The sequence below is a fragment of the Gorilla gorilla genome, chromosome 14 (assembly GCF_029281585.2).
Source record: "Gorilla gorilla gorilla isolate KB3781 chromosome 14, NHGRI_mGorGor1-v2.1_pri, whole genome shotgun sequence".
Lineage (NCBI taxonomy): Eukaryota > Metazoa > Chordata > Mammalia > Primates > Hominidae > Gorilla > Gorilla gorilla.
Window position 1 is genome coordinate 84,067,848 of NC_073238.2, and position 19,158 is coordinate 84,087,005.

General features: G+C 31.7%; 1 long non-coding RNA gene across 1 annotated transcript in view; it reads right to left on the reverse strand.

Moving 5' to 3' along the window:
* Window positions 1–15,345, reverse strand: part of LOC109029352 (uncharacterized) — a 95,009-nt gene extending 79,664 nt beyond the window's left edge. The window contains exon 1 of the long non-coding RNA XR_010130679.1: window positions 15,283–15,345. This is a non-coding gene — a long non-coding RNA (uncharacterized lncRNA). The remainder of the gene's footprint in view (window positions 1–15,282) is intronic.
* Window positions 15,346–19,158: the final 3,813 nt, after the last annotated feature.

The following is a 19,158-nucleotide window of genomic DNA, read 5'->3' on the forward strand; positions in this document are numbered from 1 at the left end:
TTACGTTACCCAACTTCGAACTATACTACAAGGCAACAATAAACAAAACAGCATGGTGTTGGTACAATGACAGACACATAGGCCAGTGGAACCAAATAGAGAATCCAGAAATAAAGCTGCACGCCTACAGCCATCAGACCTTCAAAAATGAGCAATATGGAAAAGACTTCCTATTTGATGAAAAAAGTGCTTGGAAAACTGACTATCCATATGCAGAGGAGTGAAACAGGACCCCTGTCTTTCACCATATACAAAAATTAACTTAAAAAGAATTAAGGACCTAAAACTATAAAAATCCTAGAATACAACCTAGGAAATACCATTCTGGCCATCAGACTTGGCAAAGAATATATGACTAGATCCCCAAAAGCAATTGTAACAAAACCAAAATTTGGTAAGTGGGACCTAACTAAACTAAAAAGCTTCTAAACAGCAAAAGAAAGTATCAACAAAGTAAACAGAAAACCTATAGAATGGTAGAAAATACTCATAAACTACACATCTGAGAAAGGTTTAATATTCAGAATCTATAACAATAATCTATAATATATAACAACAAAAAACAAATAACCCCATTAGAAAGTGGACAAAGGACATAAACAGACACTTCTCAAAAGAAGACATACATGTGGCCAACAAACATACGAAAAATGTTCAACATCACTAATCATGAGAGATGATGATTGTTGATTGATGATGTAGTTTTTATGCAAATCAAAACTGCAATTAGATATGCTACACCAGTCAGAATGCCTTATTAAGTAGTCAAAAAATAATGGATGCTGGCAAAGTTGTGTTGAAAAGGGAAAGCACATACATTGTTTGTGTGAATGTAAGTTCAGCCACTATTAAAAGCAGTTTGGAGATTTCTCAAAGAACTAAAAACAGAATTACAATTTCACTCAGCAATATCATTACTGGGGAAACTCCCAAAATAAAATAAATCATTCTACTAAAAAGACACATGTACTAATATTTTATATGATAAAATTTATAATGTAAATTATTATAGCACATTATAGCACTATGCACAATAACAAAGACATGGAATCAACCTAGATACCCATCAATAATAGATTGGATAAAGAAAATATAGTACATATACACTATGGAATACTGCATAGTCATAAAAAGAATTAAATCATGTCCTTTGAATCAACAAGGTGAAGTTGGTTGCTGTTGTTCTAAACCAATTAACACAGAGAAAACCAAATACTGTATTCACTCACTTATAAGTGGGAGCTAAACATTCGGTACAAACGGACGTAAAGATGGGAACAACACAACCTGGGACTACTAATGGAGGGAGGAAAGGTTAAAGGTTGAAAAACTACCTATTGTGTTGTATGTGTGTATGTGTGTGTATGCTCACTACCTAGGTGATGGGTTTACTCCTACCCCAAATCTCAGCATCACACAATATACCCATGTATAACAAACCTGCACATGTGCTACCTGAATCTAAAATGAAAGTTGATTTTTTTTAAAAAATGAAGAAAATTGCACATTTAAAATACATTATCACACCATTGCTTTCCTATTAGTTTGCTAAAAATCTTAAAGTTGACAGCATCACTGATGGCAAGTCTTTATTCAAACTAGCTCATCTGCTCACTGCTTGTGGGAATAACAAATGATATACTTACGAAGGTGAATTTGCCAATAATTAACACAATTACATATGTATACATACGCATATTTGCTTAAAACCTGCTACCATACTTCTAGCACAAATATAAAAAATAACTCATGGAATTATTTATTGTGTTGCTATCATTAAAAAATCAAAATTCAAGAGTATTACATATGATATTGTAGATTTAAAAAAAAATTATACTTCTGGTTCCAAAATAGTGGTGTAGAACCAAACTGGTTCCACTCCTCACCACCATGGAAAACCAGAGACAAATATATATCACTGACATTATCCCAGGAATGTCCCCTAAGTCAAATATGAGGATGAAACAGCTACTGGTTAAATTTTTGCATGAACCCCCAAAATATGTACACCTATTATACATAAGAAAAAAATTTAATGAATACATATATATGTATGTGTGTGTGTGTGTGCATATGCATATGATATGCATGTATATTTGCTTACTTAATAAGGGAAATATAAACTGACAGTAATGAAATGGCTTTCTATAGGGGATCATGGGAATAATTTGGAAAAATAGAGTTAGGAATAAGACTTTTGTATGTATGCTTTTATATAACCATGAATTAAGGCTAAGAAAAAAAGGACATGCTAAATTTTGATACCAACAGACACAGTAGATTTTTACTGTGTTTTAACATCATAAGCACAAATAAAAAATAACAAACAGCAGTATTTATTGAACTCAGAACTCTGACTGAACAATTTTTTAGCTACATTCTGAGAACAAAATGAACTATATTTAATATTTGCAATGTACAGTGTGCAACATTTTATATGTATTAATTTCCTTAATACTCACAACCACCCTACAATATACACACAGTTTCTAAACTCTACAAGTTTCATTATGTAGGCAACCAATGCTTAAGATAGTTAATACATTTGCTGTCAATGAAATGCTGGATTACATGTCTCCTGAATCTTTACCATCCACATCTGCATTATCCTGACGAGAACAATAACAACCAATTACACATGTAGCTAAGTAGAATAAAGTCAGTTTTCTTCTATAATTTCTGGATCACTTTATGGCCTTTCTCATTCGTTATTTTCCATAAAATAATATTCCACTAATTGTTTGAATTGTTTTACATAACACAATCACTAAGAACATAGGTCAGATATACACATAAAAAGAATATTGGCTCAGCCTGGCTAACATGGCAAAACCCGTCTCTACTAAAAATACAAAAATTAGCCCAGAGTGGTGGTGCATGCCTGTAATTCCTGCTGCTTGGGAGGCTGAGACACCAGAATTGCTTGAACCCAGGAGACAGAGGTTGCAGATCATGTCACTGCATTCTAGCCTGGTTAACAGAGCAGGAACCTGTCTCTAAAGAAAAAGAATGATGGTTCAAAGATATCAATAACAAAGTGAAAATAAGTGGCAGATACAAAGAACTAATATATTTTTATACGGACAAATGTTTGATTCTGCATTGTATTATGTTCTAATATTTAATAAAATTTTGGATTTGTATAGTGCCTATTAAATTATAATCACAGGCAGTGGAGAAACTAATAAAAATCAATTTATGTTGCCATCATTTTCAGATATATAAAATGAAAGTGCTGCTCTTAATTTTTCCTGAAAATCATACTATCTTGGCACATTGTGATCAAAAATTCTTACAAAGTTGGTTAAAAAGGAACTTTCTCAAATCTATGCAGCCTCAATATAAGTGACTGTGTCACAAAACTCACTAAAACTATAAAATGGAGTTGAATGAAAAGTAAAAAATCTCTATTAAAAGTCAAAGCTTTAAAATTAAAGATCATCCAACTATGACCAATCATAGCTTTGGGAATTTAAGTTTCCATTATATCGCATTACATATTTATTTTTAGATTTCACACTGCCTCACTTATAATGATAAATATTATTCTTGTTATTGTATATTTAACTGAGACAACAATTAACATTGATGTTATCAAGCTTAGCATACATATTTTGAGAAGAAAATATTAGGAGTATATTTTTCTTTTTCTCATTTGTGGGTATTCATCACAGATACACTTTTTTTAAGAGTATGATTTTCAATGACAATTATGTGAACACTGTGAGGACACATATCAATGTTTGTGGTTTTTCTGATTTGAAAAAAGCTATTAGAGTCTTAAATAAAACAACTTTTTATGACCTGCTGTCTACTCCTTAAGGCAACCGAAAAGGATGTAAGGAACACACTGTAATGGATATTTTATGATTATTCTGCCCATTACACAGTGAATGTTTAGCACTTCTCCAAAGCAAACGCTTGCAGTTAGAATCCTGATGAGTTAAATATCCTTCATTACCATGAGCACTTACATATTTCCCTTTATGTACAACTTCAAGGTAACCAAACTACTGAAGTTATATTTATGAGGAAAAAAAAAGTAAACATTTTGCATAAAAAAGATAAATAAGAAGTTTCACACAGCTGCTGTTTCACAATTTTGGAAAAGTTACTTCATGCCAAGGTCACTGCATATGAAATTATTGGCATCTTTACTGAAACCCGGCACTTCTTGCACAGAAAAGCAGTAAATCCATCTAAGAGAATGATTGGGAAGCTAAAGCAGGGATACAACATCTGTCAAGTAGTTTATGCATCTGGCCTACAGAAGAGGTTCCTTCTTTTCAAAAAAAGGCAGCTTTACCAGACTGTGTGTGGAAATAAAGATAGGCCCTTACAACGTATCTTTAAATAGATGGCAAATAATTGAAAGTAAAGTTGTATTTTCATCTTTTTTTCTACCACATACTAAAATCTATTTAAAGGGAAGTTTCATCATTAACTGAACAAAATTCTACCCATAAATTATTGATTGTTGATTAATGCTGCACCAATGTAATTTCAGAAGTGAGTCTATCTTAAACTTGACACTGTAAGTAGTTCTGACGTACGCTCGTGAGGGATTTAAAGGGCTTGTTTGTCAAATATATATATAATATAATCCTCAAAAATAAGTAAGATACAAAAAGAATTAAATTTGTACACATCATAAAAGCAGAAAACAAAAGATTACAGGAAAACAATTCTGTACTTAGGGAAATTGGGAAAAGATTATATTAAATATAATATTAAGCTTTAAAAAATCAAGGCAATCAGTATGAAGTGGGGGAGGTTTACAAATTAAGGGTAATAAATTACTAACAGAGAATCTTGATTTATTACAAATTCAATATGTCACATAAGTTTGATCTGTTATGTATGTCCACAAATAAAATATATTAAAGAACAAAAGAAAAAAGAAATTCATTTTCCGGTGGTGGTAATATACTGTACTCAATACCCCTGAAGTGAAGCACTGACCAAGTATTGGATCTTTAGCAAATTGTTAAAGAGTCTAAAACTGGAAGCAGTAAGACTAAAATGGCTATTTAACACCGAATAGAGATAGCATAATGATGCATTGTTTCCATCTTCAATATGTGACAAGCTTTAAATCATACATTCCACAATATGACACAAAGGAGTCTCATCTATTTTTCTCATATCAGAGTCATAGACCTAGCCTTGGGTGATAGGCAGCAATTTAGTAGAAGCAGGGGGCAGAATCATAAGAAGGAAGGTCTGGGGACAAGTGAGAAGATATATTTTAAGAATGATGGGGTCATTCATAATGGTAAAAGTTCTTGAGAGTTCAGCAGGCTTTAAAAAATAATTAAAATTCTTAAAAGAAGACAGCACTGATAACTTTCAAGAGAGAACAAATGGAAGTAAGACTATGAGGGTATCGATGATACACATGGTTTTACAGTAAATTGAATAAATGTTGAGAATAATCTATTTTCTAAATTTGGACACCAATAAAAAACATAATTTGCAATTATGATTTATAAGGGGTAGCAAAATCATTTATTTTTCAAGATAAAATTGGAAAAAATTATTTAGCTTACATAGAAAAATTTAATTATATTTTATATTTATACATAAAATTAATATATATAATTTCTATGTGATATATTTCTATATAAATATATGTAAAATGCACATTTGTGTTTACACTTTTTGTTCATTCTTGTTCTATCTCAGTCTCCTCCTCTCTTTTTCTCTCTACACATACACACACACAGACATTTTTTCGCTACATAGAAAAGTAAATTTTAGGCATCAGGTTACTAAAATACATCATGTTTAAATACGTCAATGTGCATTCCCTAAGACAAAGAACATCCCTCTACATAAACACAACAATAACAATGGTATGCAAGAAATGCAATATGTACACAATCATACGTATTACATTTTCAAATATTCCCAAGTATCTCACTTACATTTTGAAAATGTCTGATTAAAATCACAGCAATGTGAAGTTATTGTTTCTATAGAGAGAAAAATTCCATAGGCTAAGTGAAATAAAATAATTTACGAATGGAAATGTTTGTAAACCAATTTTTTATATTCAATAAATTTCAAACTATTTTATCTACATTCCCCATTTTGATTTTGTCTCTTAAACTCATAAAGCTTTATCTGAATTACGTTGTGTTACAAATGTTTCTTTAAATTATTTGTGTAATTAAAAGGGGAATAAGGCATGATCGGATTAAGTGAGGAAAAATATGATATCTATTAGTAGAATAAAAGGATCTAGAACCAGAAGTACCATTTGACCCAGCAATCCCATTACTGGGTATATACCCAAAGGATTATAAATCATTCTACTATTAAGACACATACACATGTATGTTTATTGCAGCACAGTTCACAATAGCAAATACTTGCAACCAACTCAAATGCCCATCCATGATAGACTGGATAAAGAAAATGTGAAACATATACATCATGGAATACCATGCAGCCATAAAAAAGAATGAGTTCATGTCCTTTGCAGGGTCATGGATGAAGCTGGAAACCATCACTCTCAGCAAACTAACACAAGAACAGAAAACCAAACACCACATGTTCTCACTCATACGTGGGAGTTGAACAATGAGAACGCATGGACAGAGGGAGGGCAACATCAAGCACCAGGGCCTGTCAGAGGATGGGGGGCTAGGGGAGGGATAGCATTAGGAGAAATACCTAATGTAGATGATAGGTTGATGGGTACAGCAAACCACCATGGCACGTGTATACCTATGTAACAAACCTGCGTGTTCTGCACATGTATCCCATGACTTAAAGTATAATAAAAGACAAAATAATAATAAATAAATAAAAATTAAAAACGGTGAATATGAATGAGACAGGAGAATTTCCTTGACCCCTTCATGGGAACCCCTGTGAAGGGGGTGGCTCATTTACTTGGCCACCATGCATACAGGAGGGTGTGCATGCAGGTAAAACAGGAAGGGAGCTTTTTTTTTTTGAGGGGGGCTTCAGTCCTACAGCAGTGTCCATGGGTGTTACAATGCTCTTTTAGCTTTGCATCATTGATGGCTAAGTGGTAACCAGCTCAGTGGTGAGTCAGGATGACAGCCTTTTACACCCCTCACTCTTTGTACCCAGGTCCTTGTCCAGTGTCCAGGAAAAATCAAGTCACATGGACTTGAAGGATGGTGAATGCAGGGATTTTATTAAGTGAAGGAGGTGGCTCTCAGGGGGTGGATGGGGAGCTGGAAAGGGGTGAGTGATTTGCATTAGTGATTTTACAAAGCATGAGTGATTTGCTAATAGTTCCAACTCAAAGATTCACATCTGTTCATATTTTACAGAGATAACCAATGATTAATCAAAATTTTAACAGTTGTCATACTAATGAATGGTATGGAGAAGTACAGCAATGCATATGAAATACAAGAAGCAAGTATTCTGCCATATATATTACTGGTAAAATATAAAAAAATACAGAAAGACTCTTCTACTTTGACCTCACCATCTGACTTTATATATAAAGTCATATTTATATAAAAAAATCAATTTGAAAATAACATTCTCTAGGACAACTATCTTATTCAACTTGGCTATTATAAAGTAATAATTGATTATAATAGAAATGTTTGGAGGTACAATTAAATATGAAAATAAAAAATAAGATGCAACACAAGCCCAATAAATAGAAACAACATTCTATTATGTTACATATTCTTAAATAAAGCTAAAATATTATTCTTCATATAAATTCACCTTCCCTTTTAAATGTAATATTTCCCCTTTTTGTTAAAAATGACATAACATGTATGTTGAATTTAATATTTGATGTAATATTTTGTTTTGAGGAAATTTTTATTTTTTATAGTTTGTTACAGGTTTGTGGACTAATATTTCTTTTGTGAACTGGGTGTGTGTAGCTTTTGCACATATTTCTTCTTGTTATTGACTCAAAATTGTTATACATAATAAACATTTTTCTTGCCAAGTTGTTACATTAATATGTTTTTTATCCTTCGTGTATTTGTTATGCTTTCTGATATATATTTTTCTTTTTATTAAATAATTTATAGCCAAATATAGCAATCTTTTCAATATTTTTATTTATTGACATTTCATGTTGATATAAAAAATCAATATGCAATGAAGTGCAATGTGTCAATATTTGTTGTCTATATAATACAATAAACCAATATTTTCCAATGTACAGTGCTCAATGTGACAAAATCATTCATAGGTTAACAATCTGTTCCATGTACAGGATAGAGAAATTGATTAAAATAAAATTGACTAAAAAAAGTTCATTGGCATGCTCTCAGGTCACATTTTAAATAACTTGTAAGAAACTATCACTCGTTAACCTTTTTGTATGTCTAAGAATATCCACAATTGTCCGAAAATATTATTAAAATATTTTCCCTTTCCCAAATACCTAAGTGAGAATGGAATTTGTTCATTTACTTCAACCAAAACAATATACAACAGATTGAAAGGAGAAGCAGATATGAGATTCCAGCTATTGTCTATGAAACTATGCACTAATCATATTTTTCAAAATGTAAAACAATGCAAATCTTTTCAATAATTGTTTTTACTTTTGAGAATAATATGTTCTTCTTAAAATATAATGAAATTATTATTTTTATAAATTAGTAAGGCTTCAAATTTTTCAGTTTTAACTTATAATAGTGCCAATGTTTATAACTCATGGAAATAAAATCTTCACATGTACCCCAGAAACTAAAGTAAAAGTTTAGAAAAAAAATCCAGGCCTCTTCCAACTCTACTTATAACCTAAGATTTTAGAATTGTTTAACCACATAAGTGATGTAAATTTTACATGATTCTTCTTAATAAAACATAGTTTTGTTTTCATTGTTTACCTGTTAGTTGTTTCAAGTGGAAATGTTTATCAAACTAATAAAACTCTCTATATCCCACAAATTTAGAACATTACTCATTCCTTTGTTTTAAACAATATTAAACATAATGTATATTAGGTCATTTTATTATCTAAAGTTTCGAATAAAATCTAAATCTACCCATCATTTTTGACATGGAATCCCATGTATATGCTTTTCTCTTTTGTTAAAAGACTTCTGAATTGTGTGATGTATTTGGGCAGAATTTACATAATATCTTAGTAGAAAGTTGCATTTCTTTAGCCAAAATTAAAGTGTATGCTCTCTGTTGTGGATATATGGATGCTTTTAATTGGGGTCTGTTATAAATAATGCTTTTATGAGCATTCTTATCATTGACAATATGTATGTTAGGTTTAAAAACATAATGCCAAACAGTTTTCCAAACTCGTAGAACCAATGTACATTTTCTAATTTTTTAATTTTTTTGTAATTTTTATTGGTATATAGTAAGTGTATATACTTCTGGGGTACATGAGATATATTGATACAGGCATACAATGTTTAATAATTACATCAGAGTAAATGGGGTATCCCTCACTTCAAGCATTCATCATTTCTTTGTGTTGTGAACATTCCAATTGTACTCCCTCAGTTATTCTAAAATGTACAGCAAATTATTGCTGACTGTAGTCACTCTGTATTGCTATCAAATGCTAGATATTAGTCATGTAACTAACTATATTTTTGTATTCTTTAACAATCCCCACTTTCCCTTCCCTCCCCACAATCCTTCCCACCCTCTGGTAACCATCATTCTGTTCTCTATCTCCATGAGTTCAATTGTTTTAATTTTTAGCTCCCACAAGTTAAAAATGTGAGAACATGAGAAGCTTGTCTTTCTATGTCGGGCTTATTTCACATAATATAATGTCCTCTAATTCCATCCATATTGTTGCAAATGACAGGATCACATTTTTTTAATGGCTGGATAGCACTCCACTGTGATAATATACCAAATTTTCTTTAGCCATTCATCTGTTGATGGACACAGGTTGATTCTAGGTCTTAGCTACTGGGTGTGAATAGTGCTGCAACAAACATAGGAGTTCAGATATATCTTCAATATACTGATTTCCTTTCTTTAGAGTAGACACCGAGAAGTGGGATTGCTAGATTATATGGGAGTTTTATTTTTAGTTTTTTGAGAGACCTCCACACTATTCTGCATAGTGGCTGTACTAATTTACATTCCCACCAAGCCTGTGAGGTTTCCCCTCTTCACACCCTCACAAGCATTCCTTATTGCCTATTGTTTGGATAAAATGCATGTAACTAGGGTGAGCTGATATCACATTGCAGTCTTGATTTGCATTTCTTTGATGATCAGTGATGTTGAGCACCTTTCATATACTTGTTTGCCATTTTTATGTCTTCTTTTATGAAATGTCTAATCAGACCTTTTGCCTGTTTTTTAAATTGGATTATTAGACTTTTTCTAATTGAGTCTTTAGAGCTCCTTATATATTCTGGTTATTAATCCTTTGTCAGATGAATAGATTGCAAATATCTTCTGTCATGCTGTTAATTGTCTCTTCACTTTGTTGATTGTTTCCTTTGCTATTCAGAAGCTTTCTAACTTGATGTGATCCCATTTGTTCATTCTTTGGTTGCCTGTACTTGTGGGGTATTACTTAAGAAATCATTGCCCAGACCAATGTCCTGGAGAGTTTCCCCAATGTTTTCTTTTAGTAGTTTCGTAGTTTGAGGTCTTATATTTAAGTGTTTACTCCATTTTGACTTGATTTTAGTATATGGCAAGAGATAGGGGTCTAGTTTCATTCTTACACATATGAATATCCAGTTTTCCCAACACCGTTTGTTGAAGATCGTCCTTTCTCCAATATATAGAACCAATGTACATTAGATATTCCTTTATATGAAGTGCTTATTCATTTATTTTGTCTATATTTCAAGTAGCTTTTCTGTCATCTTATTATTATTGTTTTACAATATAAATATTTAAATAGACACATCCATCCATATATACATAGGTACATAGATAGAGACATGTATAGATGCATATATTGATAAACACATGCAAACATATTTTGAAAATTAGTCCTTTCTCAGATATCTTCATTTTTAATGTAATCTTCCATGTAGTCTGTCTTTTTATTTTTTAACCATGACTATTGAGGAATAAAGGTCTTCATGTAAATAGCATCAAATTTATCATTACTTATTTAATACATTATTTAGGACATTTTAACTACTCTAATGCTGTGAAGGTGTTCTTCTGTGCATCAGGATCCATTTTTGGACACTTCAGTAAAGATAAATAAAAAAATAGACAAATAAATAATCTATTTAAATTTTGTTTGGCATTTCCATTATTATAAAATGTACATTTTTACATTTTAAAGTTCCCCAAGTTAGCTTATTACAATTCATGTCAATAGAACATGACAGAGGTAAAGAATTGTGCTGTGTTATTAGTGACATTGCTTGCATATGTCACTAATTTGCAAATATCAGTGTCAGATGCATCTATTTGGCTCTTCGAAATAGTTATTTGCAATATTATCATCTGGATTAGAATTTTGTGTAAATACTTCATTTTTAAATAATCAGTTAAGGAAAATTTGAAAGAACATAACACAGAACTTTCATTTGCTTGAAGTATTTGAGGGTAAGTTGCCAATATGTTATTCAATCTCCCCTAAATATTATGCAGTGTATTTTCTACAAGCATACAATTTTTCTATATGGGAACAATATAATCAAAAAACGGAAATTAGTATCAATATTTTGGTAAAATCTAATCCTCAGACCCCACTCATAATCTGCTAATTGTCTTAGTAATGTTCATTATGGTAAAAAAGAACCAGTTTAGAATCATGAATCATTTAGTTGTCGTGTCTTAATTTTAGTCTTTAATCTAGAAAAACTACTTATTCTTGCTTTGACTTTTATAACCTTGTCACTTACGAACAATGTGAAAGAGTTGTTTCATAGAATGTCCTCAATTTGGGTTAGTCCGCAATTTAATATGATTGTGCAGAATGCCACTGAAGTGCTATCCTCCTCAGTTTGCACAATATATAAATTTTCCAATTATTGGTGATGCTTATTTTGATTCTTTGATGAAGGTGGCATCTAATAGACTTCTCAATTGTGAAATTACTCTTTTTCTTTTTATAAGAAAGTATTTTATGAGATGGTATTTTAAAACCATGCAAATAACCCATTGTTATTAAAGACTAAGTTTACTAATTTATTTATATCAGTATATACTCAACATTTTTCTTGAAATTGATGGGCAAAATTGGTAAACATCATTATCTGTTTTAATGCTCAAATTTCTCCTGATTTGCTTGGTCTATATTACTTAAGGTTGACATCTGTATCTTTTGATATATCCTTATTATTTTTAAGTAATTTTTTGATTTTTGGTTAAAATACAATTCATGATTATCATGTATTTTTTTCTGCTCCAGGCCTAAAATCAGGCACTTCCCTAAGGATTTCTGGATCTTTTCACTGGAAAAATTATACATAGACATCATAATCAGGCTGCTAGCTGTGCTCATAGAAAGCATTTCTTGGCCGGGTGCGGTGGCTCATGCCTGTAATCTCAGCACTTTGGGAGGTCGAAACAGGCAGATCACGAGGTCAGGAGATCGAGACCATCCTGGCTAACAAGGTGAAACCCTGTCTCTACTAAAAAAAAAAAAAATAGCCGGGCTTGGTGGCCGGCGCCTGTGGTCCCAGCTACGCGGAGAATGGCGTAGGAGAATGGCAGGACAATGGTGTGAACCTGGAAGGTGGAGTTTGCAGTGAGCCAAGATCGTGCCACTGCACTCCAGCCTGGGCGACAGAGCAAGACTCCATCTCAAGAAAAAAAAAAAAAAAGCATTTTTCATAGATTTTCTAGATATTTGAATCTATCTATCTATCTATCAACACACACACATACACAAACACAAGCATATAATATATATACATTATACAAGTACATAAATACATAGATATACATAACATATTTATACATTATATGTGTATATACACACATTATATATACAGATATGTGTATGTGTATGTATGTGTGTATATATGCTCCATATAAATACATACATAAAAATATATATTTATTTCTTTGCACATAAGAGTCTTAGGACATGAGATCATAAAAATTTTCTTTCAACAGGTTATGGAGCGAGAGGTTTAACTAACCTATTCTTAAATCACCATACAAAGCCTTGTGATTCTTCACACAACTTTCTTCTGTTGCCATGTTTTTTGTAACCGTGTATATGCTTTTTTTTATTTTTAGATACAAATCAATCATGAGGGATGTCCTTAGCTTCACTGATGTTGTTATATTATTCTGCAACAAATTTTTCAAAAGCAGACTCACATGTTGTTACACTAGTGCCAGTTAAATATATCAGCTTATTTTCTCCTTATCTTTCCCTATGTGTTGTAGTTTGAAAACATTTTTCTATAACACATGTAGTTTCTGCCAGGAAAACAGAGACATAACATTTCTTATGAACTTGTGTTTTACAGCCAATCATTGCCACAATCATCATCAATTATGGATGCAGTTTTTCTTATAATAAAAGTTTGGTTTGTTGGATTTTTCAAATAGCTTTTATTTTTTAGTATTAGAATAATGCATAAATAAATCTTAAATTTAAATTAATTTATAAATTTAAGGAAATAAATAATTCACAATAAATTTGTAGGTTTTTGTTTTTTGTTTGTGTGATGTCATAGAGATTGTAAATTTAGATTCAGGAGGTCCTACAAAATTTAGATCTAAACATTGCAATAAATTCAATCTAGAAAATACCTTTTTTAAAAAAACTTTATTTCTAGAGTGTTTTAAATTTTCTGTGGGGGAAACAAATAAAACATAAAGTATAGAAATTGCAGGGACAGATGAACAACTATATAAAATATCTCCTGTCACAGAAAAAGAAAATATTCAAAGTTCTGGCAATGAAAAACTTATTTTGTGGTATTTTTTGAAAAAAGAAATCAAAATATCTTGGCTATAATAGCTTATAAATGCAATGTTATAATTATACTAGTGATGACCCATTCTATACTACTGGACATCTCAGATATTATGCGGTTTTAAATACATTCAGATGAAGCCATTGGAGATACTTGACTAATTTTGAACCAATCTTCAGAAAATAATAAGAAAGTTTAAGATAGTTAGAAAAAATTCTATTATAATTTGTTATTGTACCTTGCTATGTAGATGGGGCTTCATTAAAATAATATTTGAGCCCCTTAATACTTTAAAAAATGTATATTATTTTACAGTGATATCACAAATCAATCATTATATTTACATTTTAGTTTAATCTGAGATTGTTTAATACATTTGTATTTCAAATAATTAATGGAACTGATAACAAAAACTTTCTGTTCTAATATTATGAGAGTCCAGAGTAAAGATTTACATATAAAATCATTATTCTATCTGACATAATTTAAAGAAGGAAGCATGACAATTTCTGTCTACAGAATGCTTATTTTACTATTGAGTGAGAAACTAAAAGCACTTACTAGCAGGAAGAGAGACAAAAACAAATGATACTATTCATACATCCTCTGAAGCATTTTTCTTATCTTATTAATGCATTAACAACTTTTAGAAATACCGATGATCTTTATTTTTAACTTTAGTTTAGCTGAAGATTGCTTGTTTAAATTACTTTATTAAGGGAACATGTAGGAAAGAAAGAGTGACATTGGGAGTCAGCTTATTATGACAGACAACTATGGATGAAGATTTTGTAGCTAAGAATCACTTTATATAATGTGATATTGCGAATACACTTGTATAGTTTCAATTATGATTCCTATTAGAAAATAAAAAAGAAATAACCTAAAAATTCAGGAGATAGAATTACCTAAATTTTCAGAAGATATTTAGCTATTACTACTTTAAAATTTTTCAAATGAAACTACCATAAACAGTAGGACTTTGTAGTCTTATTTGAAAACAAAACCAAACCACACAACATAAAATTGACCATATTAGGAAAAGGGTGGAGAGAGGTGGCAGAATAAACCAGTTTAGCATCATTCCCCCAAAGAAAGATCAATTTTAACAACTATACATGCATAAAAATATCTTCACAAGAGCTAAAGAAATTAGATGCGGGATCATGATACCGGGTAGTAATACTAATAAATTAATGGAAAGAAGCAAAAAGAACAACTTTACATTATTCATGTCACTCCTATCCTAACTTCAGGCAGCAGAGCATGGAGAAAAATACTGTCCTCTTGGAGTGAAAAAAGGGAAGTAAGTGCAGGACATTGCCCTGGATCCTGATACTGAGCCCACCACAGTAAAACACAGCACTAAGCAGATCCTCACAGTTCATGGCTCAAGGATAGTACCCATAAACTGAGCCCCTAGACTCACCCCAGGGCCAGATGGGAACTCGTAGATCCTCGCAATAGACTCAGCTTCCGGGCTACATCACCACCAAACAACCACAGTGGCCTTGGGTTCTGGAAAAATCTCAGAGACAATCAGTCCTCAGTAACCATGGAGATTGGTGTACCCCAGCACCATGTCAGCTTTGGCAGCCACAGGATGCCTGTCAGGTGCCCTGCCTGCCTTGAAAGCCACAGGACTCCAGTCTTGGCTGCACTGAAAGTAGTGGTCCTGGACTTAGGTTGCTCTCAACGTTGCAAAGGCTGAAGTTATCGCAGACTTAGGGATCATACCAGCTGGTTCCCAGGCAAAGCCTGTCTGCAAAGACTGGAATAAACCTCTACTCAGATGTGCAGACATTCACACATAGCTACAAGAATTAAGAATAATCAGGGAAAGAAGATTTCACCAAACAGACAAGAGGCCAGTGACTGACCCTGAAGAGATCTAGAAGATGAACTACCTAGCAAAAAATTTAAAATACCTGTTTTCAAGAAAGCTCAGCTAACTTCCAGAAAATATAAAGAAATAATTCAGAAATTTATCAGAGAAATGCAACAGGACTAAATTAATAATAAAAGCCCTATATCCTGCAGAGAAAAAAATACAGTGAACAAAATGAAAAATTAATACAAAACGGCAACAGCAGAATTGATCAAGTAGAAGAAAGAATCTGTGAATTCAGACAGGTTCTTTGATAATGTACAGTTAGAGAAAAAATAAAAAATAAATAAAAGAGAATAAAGAAAGCTTACAGGATTTATGGGTCGCATCAAAAGAACAAATACACAAGTTATTGGCATTCAAGAGAGAATAGAGAAAAATTGAATAGAAAAAATATTTTAAGAAAATGCAGTATAAAACTTTCCAAACCTGGAGAAAGATATAAATGTCCAGATAGAGGAAAATCAAAGCTCACTAATCAGAATCGCTCCAAACAAAAAGACCCCACTATATGTTATAATCAAGCTCTCAAAAATTCAAGCCAAAGAGGGAATTTTTAAATTCACAAGAAAAAAAGAAGAACATGATATATAAAAGAGCTCCAATAGGCCTAGCAGCAGACTGTTCAGCAGAAACCTTACAGACCAGGAAAGAGTAGAAAGATATATTCAATATACTGAAGAAAAAAACCTACCCAGCAAAAATACTGTACTATGCAAAGTCATCCTTCAGAAATGAGGGAGAGATAAAGAGTTTCTCAGACAAATAAAAGCTGAGAGAGATTATCACCTCCAGATATGTCTTACAAAAAATGCTAAAAAGAATTCTTCAACTAGAAAGAAATAGACACTTATGAGTAACAATAAAACTTACTGGTAAGTAAGTAAGTAGAGAATTAAGTTCAGAATATTCTAATACTGTAATGATAGTATGTAATTCACTTATATCTTTAGTATGAAGCTTGAATCACAAAACTATTAAATAATAATAACTATAGTAATTTTAGGTTATATAAAATATGTACAATATAAAATATGTAAATTGTGATATCAAAAATCCAAAATGTGGGCAGGGGAAGTGGAATTAAAGTAGTGCGTGTGTTCAAAGTAATGTGTTATCAGCTTAAAATAATGTGCTACATAGCTCTAAGGTGTTTTTTGTAAGCCTCTTGGTAACCGCAAAGAAAAACCTAGAATGGATACACTAAAAACAAGAAGTGAGGAAACAAAACATAATATTTGAGAAAATTACTTAACTACAAAATCACACAGTAGAAGAGAAAGAAGAAAGTATATGCAAAACAAACAAACAAAAATAATAAAATGGCAATAGTAAGTTCTTATGTACCCATGTAAATGGAGCAATTCTTCAATTAAAAGACACAGAGCAGCTGACAAATAACAAAACAATACCCAACTATATACTGCCTAAAAGAGATTAACTTCCCTGTAAGGACACACATAGGTTGAAAGTAAAGAGATGAAAAAAAAATCCATGCAAATGAAAGTTAAAAACAACAAAAAAGGAGAAGCTATACTTATATCAGATTAAATAGAATTTAAGTCAAAAACTGTAGAAAGAGACAACCAAAAAAGTCATCACATAATGGCAGCATGGTCAGTTCAGCCAGAGGACATAACAATTGTAAATATCTATGCACCCGATATCAAAGTACCTAAATATACAAGCAAATATTAATGTTACTAAAATTTGAGATAGACTGTAATACAATAATAGTAGAGGACTTAAGCACCTCACTTTTAGAAAGGACATCACTCAGGCAAAAATATTTTTAAAAATCATGAGATTTAAATATTATTATGAACAATTATATGCCCAACAAATTAGATAAACTAGAGAAAATGGATAAATCCTTGAGCACATATAATCTACCAGGATTAAATTATAAAGAACTATAAAATATTAACAGACCAATAAAGAGTAATGAGATTGAATCAGTAATAAAAAGTCTGCTGTCAAAAAAAAAAAAAAAAAAGAAGCCCAGGACCTGATGATGGCTTTTGTCGTGGTTGTTGATTTGTTTTTTTTTTTTTTTGAGACAAGGTCTCACTTGGTTACCCAAGCTGAAATGCATCGGCATGGTCATGGCTCACTGCAGCTTTGACCTCCCAGCTCCCAGGCAGGCTCAAGTGAACCTCCTGCCTCAGCCTCCTAAGTTAAGACAAAAACCAGAGCATTGGACAGTCCCCTGAAAATACAGAACTTTGTACATATGTTTCACTCTTCTCCTTAAAAGGAGAAACCACTCTTCTCTTTTTTTTTTCTTTTTTCACTTTGGAGGAGCTCTGAGCTGAGCCGTTCCTCTCAACCTGCTGAGCTGTGCCAGCTTGGGAAAAGGCATATACTGTCTACTGCCTATAATATAGATGATACTATCATTTATGTGAAATATATTTTCTTACCTGTTTCAGTGTGGCTGTTACTGATTTTGGGCTTGCATGGAATACAGTCTTATTTAATTTATGGTTTTTCATAAAGGGTTTTTGGACTCTATACTGTATTGTTTTTAAGGTAGTATCTCTGTCGAGGGAACAAAATCTGAGGCTTCCTACTCTGCCATTTTGCTAATATTATGCCCAATAAAAGACATTTAAAAAGTATTAAGACATTTAATTTGCCAGAAAGGATATATAAAAATGTTGCATTTTGATTACTTTAAAATTGAAACTATATTGATTCTTCCTATCAATGAACATGAAATGTTTTTTTTCCATTTGTTTGTCTCATCTCTGATTTCCTTGATCAGTGGTTTGTAGGTTAACTAGTTGTTTAAATTAGATATTTACAAGTAATTGTGAATAATTAAAATATACTTTATGACTGCCATTTTTTCTAACTTGGAATTTAGCTAATAAGTCTTTTTTTTATCAAGAAGGTTAAGATTGTATTAAAACTCTTCTATATTCTTAACTTTGATCATTCATTCAGATTTGATGGTACTAAATGAAATATGTTTATAATATCTATTATAAATAACATGAAATGTGCTTAAAGTCCAAACAATGCCTCTTGCATAGTTTCTATATTAATCTTTTCACATTATTTTTTATGTATTGGTATTAGGCACATATTCATTACTTTATTTCTACACACCATTGTGTATATCACTTCTTGTTTTATTTTTTCAAAGAGTTGACATATCTTTTATATTTATATTTATGTTGCTTGTATTAGAATTCACGTTGCAATACTTTGCTCAGATATCTTTGCATTTCTGTTAATTTATGGTCCCTTACTTACCTGAAAAACAGTACTGTCTACATCCAGAAAAAAAAATCATTATTTCAAGTAGAAAAACAATTTATCTAAGGTTCCATCAGAGAGAGATGTCTTTACAGTGCCTACTTTCAGATATTTTTTTGTTACAGAAAAAAAAGTCAATACATTTCAACTCAT